Source organism: Chiloscyllium plagiosum, unplaced genomic scaffold (assembly GCF_037043375.1).
Source record: "Chiloscyllium plagiosum isolate Xiang-an unplaced genomic scaffold, Cpla_swu_hap1 HiC_scaffold_40, whole genome shotgun sequence".
Lineage (NCBI taxonomy): Eukaryota > Metazoa > Chordata > Chondrichthyes > Orectolobiformes > Hemiscylliidae > Chiloscyllium > Chiloscyllium plagiosum.
The window spans coordinates 1451742-1464789 of NW_028270178.1; the positions used below are offsets into that span (position 1 = coordinate 1451742).

The following is a 13048-nucleotide window of genomic DNA, read 5'->3' on the forward strand; positions in this document are numbered from 1 at the left end:
ACACAAGGACTAGTGCCAAGATATCACCACCACGCATCTTGAAGGACATGTACCTCAGCAAGTGATGCTGTACGATATTGCCAATGGTTAAAAATCCCACCAGGTTCTAGTCCAACAAGTTTATTTGGAAGCACTAGCTGTCGGAGCACTGTTCCTTCATCAGGTAGCTGTGGAGCGGGATCATCAGGCACAGAATTTATAGCAAAAGATTCTCGTGTCATGCAACTGAAACGATATATTGAACAAACCTAGATTGCTGTTTAGTTTTTCATCTTTTAGAATGGGTTGCAGGTTTTGGTTCATTCCAGAAATCCCAGAACTTCTTTTAAGTCCCATTCACGAGATAGCTTAAGGTCTTATGAAAAAAAAGGTGACATCTCAGCTCAGACAATGCATTAATGGTGTGAGGTCAGAGTCTGTCTACATCCCAATCTGAGTCAAATACCTAGTTTGGAAAGAGAACCAGTCTGACTCAAGTTGGGACACCGACAGACTCTAACCTTTAATACATTGTCTGAGCTTTTTTTAAATATCTCTTTTTAAAATAAAACCTTACGTTATGTTGAGAATATGACTTAAAAGAAGTTCTGGAATTTACATTTGAATGAACCGAAACCTGCAACCCATTCTAAAAGATGAAAGACTTAACAACAATCTAGATTTGATCAATATATCATTTCAGTTACATGACACTGTAATCTTTCACTATAAATTCTGTGTCTTAGGGTCCAGCTTCACAACCACCTGATGAAGGAGCAGTGCTCCGAAAGCTAGTGCTTCCAGATAAACCTGTTGGACAATAACCTGGTGTTGTGTGGTTTTGAACTTTGTCCACCCCAGTCTAACACCAGCATCTCCACATCATGGATACTACCTCTGGCAGTGTAACTGACAACCAATTTAGTGATGGGCTTTTTTACCTTCATTGGTTTATTGGTAACTGATGAGATGATAATTATGTTAGTTCTAATAACAAGAACCAGATATGAACCCTGAAAGGTTCATTAGATGTTTATTATAGATCCTAGAAGTTACATAAATTGCAATCACTGTCACTGCAGTACCTGGGTTAGAACATAGAATGGTGCCATACTGCACAGGAATAGGCCCTTCAGCCCGTCATGCTGTGACCGTGATGCCATTTTAAATTAACACCATCTGCCTGCTCGTGGTTCATAGTTCTCTAATCCCTGCCTGTTCATGTGCCTGTTTAAATGTTTCTTAAATGTTGCTATCATATCTGATTCTACTACCTCCACTGGAAGTGTATTCCAGAGACTTACCACCCACTCCATATTTAAAAAAAAATTGCCTCACACATCTCTTTTAAACTTGCCCCCTCTCGCCTTAAACTTGTGCCCCTAGTATTTGACGTTTCCATCCTGGGAAAAAGACTCCGACTATCCACACCTCTCATACTTTTATATACTTCTATCAGGTCACCCCTCAATCTCTGACGCTCAAGCAAAAACAATCCAGGCTTGTCCAACTTCCTCATAATTACTTAGCTGTAATCCAGGAGACATCCTGATTATTCCCTTTTGCACCCTCTCCAAAGTCTCCACATCCTTTCTATAGTGTGGCAACCAGAACTGCACACAATACTCCAGACATGGCCTCCCTAAACTTTTCTACACCTACAACATGACTTGCTAAAACTTATACTCAATGCTCCAACTGACAAAGGCCAGTATGCATACACCTTCTTTACCACCTTATCCAGATGTGTTGCCACTTTCAGGAAGCTATGGATTTGCACCCCAATGTCCCCTGTATATCAATTCTCCGAAGGGTCCTGCATTTACTGTGTACTTTACTCTAGCATTTGACCTCTCAAAATGCATCACCTCACATTTATCTGGGTTAAACTCCATCTACCACTTGTCTGCCCAACTTTCCAGCTGAGCTAAATCCTACTGTATCCTTTGACAACCTTCTTCACTATCCACAACACCACCAATGTTTGTGTTGTCTGCAAACCAAACTTAGCTGTAATCCAGGAGACATCCTGATTATTCCCTTTTGCACCCTCTCCAAAGTCTCCACATCCTTTCTATAGTGTGGCAACCAGAACTGCACACAATACTCCGTGGGTGGCACGGTGGCACAGTGGTTAGCACTGCTGCCTCACAGCGCCAGAGACCCGGGTTCAATTCCCGCCTCAGGCGACTGACTGTGTGGATTTGCACGTTCTCCCCGTGTCTGCGTGGGTTTCCTCCGGGTGCTCCGGTTTCCTCCCACAGTCCAAAGATGTGCAGGGTCAGGTGAACTGGCCATGCTAAATTGCCCGTAGTGTTTGGTAAGGGTTAAATGTAGGGGTATGGGTGGGTTCGCTTCGGCGGGTCGGTGTGGACTTGTTGGGCCGAAGGGCCTGTTTCCACACTGTAAAGTAATCTAATCTAAATCTAATCTAATCAGGCCACCTATATTTTCATCCAAATCATTTATGAAAATGCAAGAAAGCAGTTCCAGTTTTGATTGTTGCAGAACGCCACTGGTCATAGACCAATTAAGACTGTGCATACTTCACTTAGTGTGACTTGCTGCAAGTAGCCCCAGTAAGATGGAGATTGAAACCTTTATGCCATTAGTCCATGTGTCATGGTTATCTGTTGAAAGTATGTTATATCCTAGCTGTGGGACGTAACTCAACAATTTGTCTCACTTGCACTCACATTCTCATGACCCTGAAAACTGCTGCAATCAGAATACTGTATCCTAAGAGGTATTATGCCTCCTGATTGGTGAGAATTGGTCAGGTGACTTTTTTCCTCCCTGCATTCAATTTTTTAAAACTCTTTCATTGCTTTACAGTCTGAGAGGAGCGGGAATTTGAATATAGTGCAGGGCAGAATACTTGGATTGTTATCTGGAGAATAATATATTTAGTAAGCCACTTGGTTGTTAATTAATCACTGTAATTTAAGTATCTAGGTAAGGTTTATTCACTTACTTATTTTTTTAATCCAGCGGTCACTAGAGCAGTTTGTGTGGTGGTAGGCTTCTCCTGTCAGATGTGGGAAATCAGACACAATTTGATTGACCCTGACAACTGCACCGCCAGGAAGTGTGTTCACCTGAAGCTCCACTCAGACCACATGGATCAACTGGACATGCTGAGGAGCATGTGTATGGCTCAAAACCTCATAGATAAGAGTTTCAGGGATACAGCCGACTCCAAGTTGAAGCAGAGAGATAGTTAAGCACCAGGGGTGGCAGGTAGTCAGTGCAGGTGCTCCCTGTGGCTATTACTGTCTCTAATAAGTATGCTGTCAGGGGACTGGCCTCTAAGGGGATGGTTAAGCACCACAGTTGGCTCTGTTGTACAGAAGGAAGGTCAAAGTGCAACTGAATAGTGCTAGTTGAGGACAGTATAGTCAGGGGCACGGACTCTATAGTCTGTGTGGCCACAAACGAAACTTCAGAATGGTGTGTTGCCTCCTTGCCAGGATCGAGGATGTCTCTGAGATGGAACAAGACGTTCTGAAAGGGGAATGTTGGCATGTGAGCAGATACCGTCCACAGTAAACTGAGGAGGCTCTGCTATAAGGTAACACAACCGAGTAACAGTGGGGGGTGTTCACAGAAACGTTTAATGTTATTCTGAAATAGTTTGAAGGAGAAAAGCTGCACCTCAAAGGAAGAAAAAGAGCCGTGGATATCTAAGGAGGTGAGGTACAGGAAAAAAATTAAAAGACAGTGTTTATTAAAACACAAAAATGTGCAGATCTCACAAAATAAGACAAAAAAGGTGACCTTATAGAGGTTTATAAAATCATGAGGGGCATGGATAGGATAAATCAACAAGGTCTTTCAATAAGGTGTGAGGGGAAAGATATAAAAGGGACCTAAAAGGCAATTTTTTCACTCAGGAGGGTGGTGCGTGTATGGAATGAGCTGCCAGAGGATGTGGTGGGGGCTGGTACAATTACAGCATTTAAGACGCATCTGGATGGGTATATGAATAGGAAGGGTTTGGAGGGATATGGGCCGGGTGCTGGCAAATGGGACTAGATTAGCTTAGGATATCTGGTCAGCATGGACTGAAGGGTCTGTTTCCGTGCTGTACATCTCTATGATTCTAAATATAAAGCCCAAGTAGCTTATAAAGGATAATGAAAGGAAACTTTTGTAAGGGGCATAAAAGACAATAGGAGATTTTACAGTTAAATAAAGGGAAATGTCTGGAAATTGGCCCACTGAAGGCTGAGAGTGGGGATATTGTCAATGAACCATAAGAAATGACAAACATATTGAAGGATTATTTTGCTTTAGTTTTCACAGGAGAAATGGAGGTTAGGTTATCGGAATTCCCAAAGAAATTAAGAGAATTAGGGAAATGAATGGAACTAAAGAGTGAGAAATCCCCAGGACCTGATACTTTCAATTCATGAGTGTAAAAGGAGGTATGAGAGCACATTGCCAATGCCCTAACAATAATGTTTCAGAGTTCCCTGGATTCAGGAGTTGCACCTCTGGATTGGAAATTATCTTTTGTCACTCTGCTTTTTCAGAAGGATAGCAGAAGGAAACCAGGGAAATTACAGACCAGTTAGTCGAATGTCTGTGGTGGGGAAATCGTTGGAGTATATAATTCAGAATAGGATAACTGATCACCTTGAAGAATTCCAGTTAATCAGAGTCAGTATGGATTCATAAAGGGTAGTTATACCTGACAAACCTCAGAGTTTTTTGGAGAGGTGACACAAGTTACCTCAGATTACAACAGGATCTGGACCAGATGAGCCAATGGGCTGAGAAGTGGCAGATGGAGTTTAATTCAGATAAATGTGAGGTGCTGCATTTTGGGAAAGCAAATCAGACCAGGACTTAAACACTTAATGGTAAGGTGCTAGAGAGTGTTGCTGAACAAAGAGACCTTGGAGTGCAGGTTCATAGCTCCTTGAAAGTGGAGTTGCAGGTAGATAGGATAGTGAAGGCAGCGTTTGGTATGCTTTCCTTTATTGGTCAGAGTATTGAGTACAGGAGTTAGGAGGTCATGTTGCGGCTGTACAGGACATTGGTTAGGCCACTGTTGGAATATTACGTGCAATTCTGGTCTCCTTCCTATCGGAAAGATGTTGTGAAACTTGAAAGGGTTCAGAAAAGATTTACAAGGATGTTGGCAGGGTTGGAGGGTTTGAGCCACAGAGAGAGACTGAACAGACTGGGGCTGTTGGAGGCTGATGGATGACCTTACAGAGGTTTTATGAGGGGCACGGATAGGGTAAAAAGACAAAGTCTTTTCCCTGGGGTCGGGGAGTCCAGAACTAGAAGGGCATAGGTTTAGGGTGAGAGGGGAAAGATATAAAAGGGACCTAAGGGGCAACTTTTTCACCCAGAGGGTGGTATGTGTATGGAATGAGCTGCCAGAGGAAGTGGTGGGGGCTGGTACAATTACAGCATTTAAGAGGCATCTGGATGGGTGTATGAATAGGAAGGGTTTGGAGGGATACGGGCCGGGTGCTGGCAGGTGGAATTAGATTGAGTTGGGATATCTGGTCAGCATGGAAGAGTTGGACCGAAGGGTCTGTTTCTGTGCTGTACACCTCTATGACTCTAAGTTATGGACAGAGGTAAATCTATGATTACTGTTTATATGGACTTCCCGAAGACTTTAATAAAATTCCATACAAGAGACTGTTAGCTAAGGTGGAAGCCCACAGAATTGATGGCAAATTACTGACACGGATAGGAAATTGGTGGGAGGGAACAGAGGTAGAATAATGGGTAAGTCCTCAACTTGGCTAGTGGTATCCTGCGGCGATCTGTGTTAGGACCTCAATTATTAACAATATTCATTAACAACTTGGATAATGGCATAAAAAAATCAAATATCTAAATTTTCTGACAACACACAATTGGACAGTGTTGACAACAGCAGGAAATTACAATGTGATATTGATAGACTAAGTGAATGGACAAAGTTGTGGAAGATGGATTTTAATATAAGTAAGTGTGAGGTCATCCATTTCAGATCAAAAAAGGATATTTTATTGAGAAGACACAAAGTTAAAAAGATGGATGACCAACGGGATATAGGGTTCGGGTGCATAGCTCTTTAAGATGCAATGAATAGGTGCAGACAATAATTTAAGAGCTAATGGAATGCTAGCCTTCAGATCGAAAGGATTGGAGTACAAGGGTGTAGACATGATGCCGCAGTATTACAAAACCCTCGTTAGGCCCCACCGAGTATTGTGGTCAGATCTGGGCATCACACCTCAGGAAGGATACATTGACCCTGGAGCCAGTTCACTGCAGGATGATATCTGGACTTCAGGGGTTTACTTATAAGAAGAGCTTAGACAAATGAGGCTTTATTCCCTCGAATTAGGTTGAGGAGTGATCCAATTGAGGTCTTTAGGATGTTAACAAGGAAAGACAGAGTAGGTAAAGAAACCATTTTATACTCATTGAAGATTGGTAGGCTAAGTATTAGGGCCAGACCGTTCAGGAGAGATGTATGTTCGAAAGCACTTCTACAATGCAAAGAATAGTGGAGGTTTTGAATTCTTCAAACGGCAGTAATTCAATTGTTAAATTTAAATCTGCGACAGGCACATTTTGATTGAGCGAGGGTCTCAAGGGATATGACCCAAGGCAGGTACATGGAGTAAGGGCACAAATCAGCCATGATCTTAACGAATGACAGAGCAGGCTCATGGGGGCTGAATGGCCCACTGCTGTTTTTATGCTCCTAGTGTAAAGAATCTGGGTAACTTTCCCCCTCCCTGATGTGTAATAGTGTCTGCGGTTCAGCCACCAGCTTTTAAACTCTGAATCGAATGGCTGAAGCTTTAAACACTGCAGACGGACCCACCCTGGATCATCCAGGCATTTAGAAGCTTCCACATGCTGCAGCAGCGACACATCAACTGACTTTCCATCCTCAGTGTGTTCTAATTAATTTACATGGTTATGTTTTTATATATTTTATTAAGCTGACCAGTTGCTTGTTTTGAACCTTAGGAGTAAAATAAACCTTATTCACTTACCAGATAACTCACTGAATAACTAGCTTATTATCATGTAGTCAAGTGAGAACCCATTCCTGTAGCCTAGAAAAGGGAGAAGAAGAAAAACGTATGGAACACCTTTGTCACTTCCCTAAATCAACTCCTTGAACGCGATTCTTTCTCTGTGCCCTGAGATACAAACCTCCTTGTTCACATTTTTGAACTGGATTACTGTACCACTTAAATTCAAATGACTTTGTGTTACTTATCTAGTCTTAATCAGCCTCAACTTCCCCAGAAATCTGAAGTTGCTTCTTCAGTTTTTGTTTCCATAGAAACCTGACGTTTTAGTTTGTCTTTCAGTTAGGGTAAATGTTGCTCCAGGTTCCACACAAAGTGGTCTGCCTTCAGCACATAAATGGTTGAATTTACTGAATGGCCACCAAATGAAATTTCACCTTTTGAAACTTTTAATTTAACACAAATCAAAACCAACACAGATTAAATATGAATTAACAGAGAAAGTAGACTTTAAATAAAGTAGTAAATTTCAGATTGGGTAGTTGAGGTAATAACGATACATGTCATACAACTGCAAGTACTACTTCATCAGTCGCAGTCAACTGAATGTGCACTTCCAACGTTCTCTGGGAAGTCTTTGTTTCTGATTTGGGTGTAACGGTTGGGTAGACCATATTGTACCTTGAAGCTCCTAGAGAGGGTTATCACCCAAATGGCACACTGCTGCAGTCCTGTTCAATATCTTTGCTTGACCCTTTCTTCAATTGACTCTCCCGTTTAACGGTTTCATACACACAGTTGTTTGTCTATACTCTGCTTAATCCATGTGCGGCCAACTGGCCTCTTGGATCTTCACTTTCTGTCTTTTGATATTACTTCAAGGCCAGTTAACATGGTCCATGATTTCAGAAAATTTAGATTTATTTGTTTACAATTGATATAAACTCTTAACTTTTTTTAAAAAAGCATTCTTTCGAAAGCAATTGCAGATTTGACAGAGAATTAAAGAAACTTCAGATTTTCCTTAAACTTTCATTCCCTTTTCCTCCAGATCACGTCATTTTAGTGACTGAGCAAACATTCAACAATTCACCTCGTCACACAGTAGCTCACATGGAGCCCCACTGTTCCCATAAACTGCAGATTAAACCCCACCTTTGAACACCATCACATCCGTCTTCCCCCACTCCAACCTTGGGGCAAAAGGGAAACTTTAGTAGAGTGAAACTTTCCTCACAACAGTTTCAAAATGCAGAACATTTCTAACATCATTTACAGTTTAACAGACAGTCTATTACAGAAATAAACACGCAGCATTTTCTGTCTAATCCCATAGTAGGTTGGCTGATCTATTCTACACTTGGGAAGTAAAGGGATGAAAATTAAAAGTCATACTTAAAAATGCTTTTATGAAGTAACCATTCATTTACTCCAGTCGTCCTTCTTTAAATTCTGGACCGAATATCACTAAATACCTTTGCCTGCAAAGTCCATAGGTTTTAGTGTTAGTGGTTATAACAACAAACTTCAAAACAACCTGTGATTCTTTGTTCTGAATTTTTTTTAAAGAATTCTATTGGCTTGTATCTGCATGGAAGAGTATCTCCCATATCTGAGTTGCGTACATCATAAACTCTTTGAAAGCTAGTCCAAGCCTCTTTTTTCAGAATCAAAATCCCTACAGTGTGGACACAGGCCTTTCAGCCCAATAAGTCACACCGCCCCTCCGAAGAGTAACCCACCCAGACCCATTCCCCTATCCTATATTTACCCCCGACTAATGCACCTAATCTACACATCTCTGAACACAATGGGCAATTTAGTATAACCAATTCACCTAACCTACACTTCTTTGGACTGTGGGAGGGAACTATGGGGGCAGCACAGTGGCTCATTCGTTAGCACTACTGCCTCACAGAGGGTTCGAGTCCAAAGGTGTGCAGGTTAGGTGAATTGACCATGCTTAAATTATCAACTAGGTGCATTAGTCAGAGGGAAAAGGGGTTTGGGTGGGTTACTCTTCAGAGGGTCGGCGTGGACCTGTTGGGCCGAAGGGCCTGTTTCCACACTGTAGGGAATCTAATTAAATCTAAAACCCACACAGACACGGGGAGAATGTGCAAGCTCCACACAGACAGACGTCCGAGGCTGGAATCGAACCCAGGTCCCTGGCGCTGTGAGGCAGCAGTGCTAGCCACTGAGCCACTGTGCTGCCCTTCTTGAAGGTGGAGTACTTTCTTTGATGCTTAAGCTTCTCAGCACTGTAGCTAATTCTAACATGGCCATCATCTTGGAGCAACACCGCACCTACTCGTTTGTCTCTATTGTCGATACCAACCTTGAAAACCATACCAAAAATTCTGGAATTTCAAGAACTGGCTCATCTATCAAAATGGCTTTTCACAACTCTGATTATCAGACCTTTAAAATATTTCTTCAACAAATTTGTTAATGGAGTGATGACTATGCTGTAATTATGAATACATTTTCTATGGATCCACACAGGTAATCATAGTACATCTTACTCTGTCTTGAATACAGGGAAGTCTATATTGCCTGAATCTGGGCCTCTCAGCAACACTTAACCTTGACCCACACAATGTGGCCTAAACAGTCAACCTTGACCTTGGCTAACTCGCTCTTTGCCAAGTTTATGAAAAGGTTATGTTGTGATCTAAGCAGATACTCAGCAAATCAGATCCTAGAATTAAATCTGGCTTGATACATGTTTTATTTTTGGTAAAATGGCGGCTATTCACTGAAACATGCTACGTGAAGCTGCACCATTTCTTTGGCAACAAGCCAGAAGTTTATTACAGAAAAATTACAAAAACAACCCAAGCCATCTAGGCATAGAACACAGAAAAATCTGAGAACACCCATGTGAAACTTCTTTCCTAATACCACACTTCAAATTGGCGTACTGTATCCAGAGACATTTCACCTCCATTTCAAGTCTTTAAATTTGACTTAACTGATGCTTTCCCAATTTGAGTTGTGAACTGAGTTTTTTTTTACATGACTATTCACACAACTGTAAGCTTAGACATTCTCAGTATCTATTAACCTGCCGATTTCTAGCCATGTACTCACGGTTTCAAAGATGCACAAAGTAAGTGTTTTACTGAGGTAACTTATTCCCTTAAGTAAAAACAAAGGGTGCTGAAGAAGCTCAGCAGGTCTGGCAGCATCTATGGAGGTAGAAACAGAATTAACAGTTTGAGCCACATGACTCTTCTTTGGACCTTTTAACTGCTCTGAAAATCTCCATTTTAAGAAAAAGACCATACTTGCTTTTCACCCCAGTCAGGTGCCCTGAAAACATTCAATCTGTGGGTTTTTAAACCCAGAAGTCAGTATTGGTCATTCTAAGCTGAAAGCAAGTCTTCAAGATTTACTTCACCTGTGCCAACCATTTTAATGTAAGCACATTCACAGTCGCCTGATTTCTGACATATATCCTGGGATGACATGTATCCTGCTACCTCACAGCACCAGGGACCCAGGTTCAATTCCAGCCTCGAGTGACTGGGTGGAGTTTGCACATTTTTCCTGTGTTTGTGTGAGTTTCCTCAGGTGTTCCAGTTTCCTCCCACAATCCAAAGATGTGCAGATTCAGGTGGATTGGTCATGCTAAATTATCCATAGTGTTCAGGGATGTGTAGGGTTAGGGTGGATTGGCCATGCTAAATTACCCATAGTGTTCAGGGATGTGTAGGGTTAGGGTGGATTGGCCATGCTAAATTACCCCATAGTGTTCAGGGATGTGCAGGTTAGGGTGGATTGGCCATGCTAAATTACCCATAGTGTTCAGGGATGTGTAGGTTAGGGTGGATTGGCCATGCTAAATTACCCATAGTGTACAGGGATGTGTAGGTTAGGGTGGATTGGCCATGCTAAATTACCCATAGTGTTCAGGGATGTGTAGGTTAGGGTGGATTGGCCATGCTAAATTGTCCCATAGTGTTCAAGGATGTGCAGGTTAGGGTGGATTGGCCATGCTAAATTACCCATTGTGTTCAGGGATGTGTAGGTTAGGGCGGATTGGCCATGCTAAATTACCCATTGTGTTCAGGGATGTGCAGGTTAGGGCGGATTGGCCATGCTAAATTACCCATTGTGTTCAGGGATGTGTAGGTTAGGGTGGATTGGCCATGCTAAATTACCCATAGTGCTCAGGGATGTGTAGGTTAGGGTGGATTGGCCATGCTAAATTGTCCCATAGTGTTCAGGGATGTGCAGGTTAGGTGCATTAGTCAGGGGTAAATTTAGAGTAATAGGGTAGTGGAATGGGTCTGGGTGAGTTACTCTTTGGAAGGTTGGTGTGGACTTGTTGGACCAAAGGGTCTGTTTCCACCCTGTAGGGATTCTATGATAATATTGAATTCGTCCTCTGTTCTGGAAGGACAGTTTTCTTGATGAGGAGGTACCAGTGTTGGACTCGGGTGGACAAAGTTAAAAATCACACAATACCAGGGTATAGTCCAACAGGTTTCTTTGGAAGTACTAGCTTTCTGAGAAACCTGAAGAAGGACCAGTGCTCCAAAAGCTAATACTTCCAAATAAACCTGTTGGACTATAACCTGGTGTTGTGTGACTTTTAATGAAGTTTATCTTAAACATCCTTCATAAGTTTAATCAACATCTGCCACTATCTGAAATCCAACTGTAAAAGTGATATTTATTCCAGATAAATTTCACCTCTTTCATCACTGTTGGGTTTGGCCACTCTATTATACATGCAGCACAAGTGATGGACTTGTATTGTTGCTAGATTATTAATCCGGAATCTCAGGTACTGTTATGGAAGCACGGGTTTGAATCCTGTCATGACAAATGGTGGATTTTGAATTCAGCAAAAAAAATGCCACTACTGATTGTCGGGAAAAATTAAACACCTGGGATTTAGTCAATGAACTTTGCCATTCCTTGCCACCTTTACCTGATCTGGTCTACAATATGACGTCAGACTCACAGCAAGTGGTTGCCTCTCAACTGTCCTCTGAAAGTGTTCTAGCAAACCACTCAGGTTTAACAATCGCTATGAGATCTCAACGAAACAGTGAAACCAGATGGATCGAGGCCCTGGAAACGATGACAGAAAAGAACTGACCACCCTGCAAAGTCCTCCTCATTTAAATATGGAAGCCAGTGCCAAATTTGGAGAGCTGTCTCTCAGCCTAGTCACGCAACAGCCTGATGTAGTCATATTCATGGAATTACACCTTGCAGACAATATTCCAGGGATTCTATCACCATCCCTGGATATGTCCTGCCCCAGCAGAGGTGACAGCATGGTGGAAAGGGGTTGCCCTGGGAGCCCTCAATATTGACTCGACACCCCACAGAGTCTCATGGATTCAGGTCAAAAGATGGACAAGGAAACCTCCTGCTGATTACCATGTACCATCCTCCCTCAGCTGATGAATCAGTTGAACCAACTCCCATGTTGAACAACACTTGGGTGGCAAGGCTGCAGATTGGGGGGGGTGGATTTCAATGTCCACACCCGGAGTGGCTCAGCAGCAGGTAATTCTAAATCGGGCTGGTTGGGTTCTCAATGACATAGTTGCTGGACTGGGCCTGTGGCAGGTGGTGAGGGAATCAACAAAAGTGAAAAATATACGTGACCTCACCCTTACCAGTCTGCTGGCTGCAGATGCATCTGTCATTGACAGTATTGGTTAGACTGTTCACTACCCAGTCCTTGTGGGGATGAATCTCTGCCTTCACATTGAGAATACCCTCCGTGTTAAGTGGCACTATCACCGTGTGAAATGGGACAGGCTCTGAACAGATCTAACAGTCAAGTTAAGGTATCCATGAGGAACTGTGGGCCATCAATAGCAGCAGAATCATACTCCAACACAATGTGCTGTCTCACGGCCTGGCATATCCCAGGCTTTACCATTACCATAAAACCAGGGAATTAACCCTGGGTTCAGTGAACAGTACAGGTGGGCTTGCCAGGAGCAGCACCAGGCATACCTAAAATGGGGTGTCAACCTGGTGAAACTATCAGCACATGTGTGCTGAACAGCATAACCAGCAAGTGATAGAGTTAAGCA

At 42.5% G+C, this 13048-nt stretch overlaps 1 protein-coding gene across 4 annotated transcripts in view; it reads left to right on the plus strand.

The window, feature by feature from the left end:
• Nucleotides 1–13048, plus strand: part of LOC148138278 (hemicentin-1-like) — a 245203-nt gene that overhangs the window by 18607 nt on the left and 213548 nt on the right. The gene's annotated exons all lie outside the window — the stretch shown is intronic.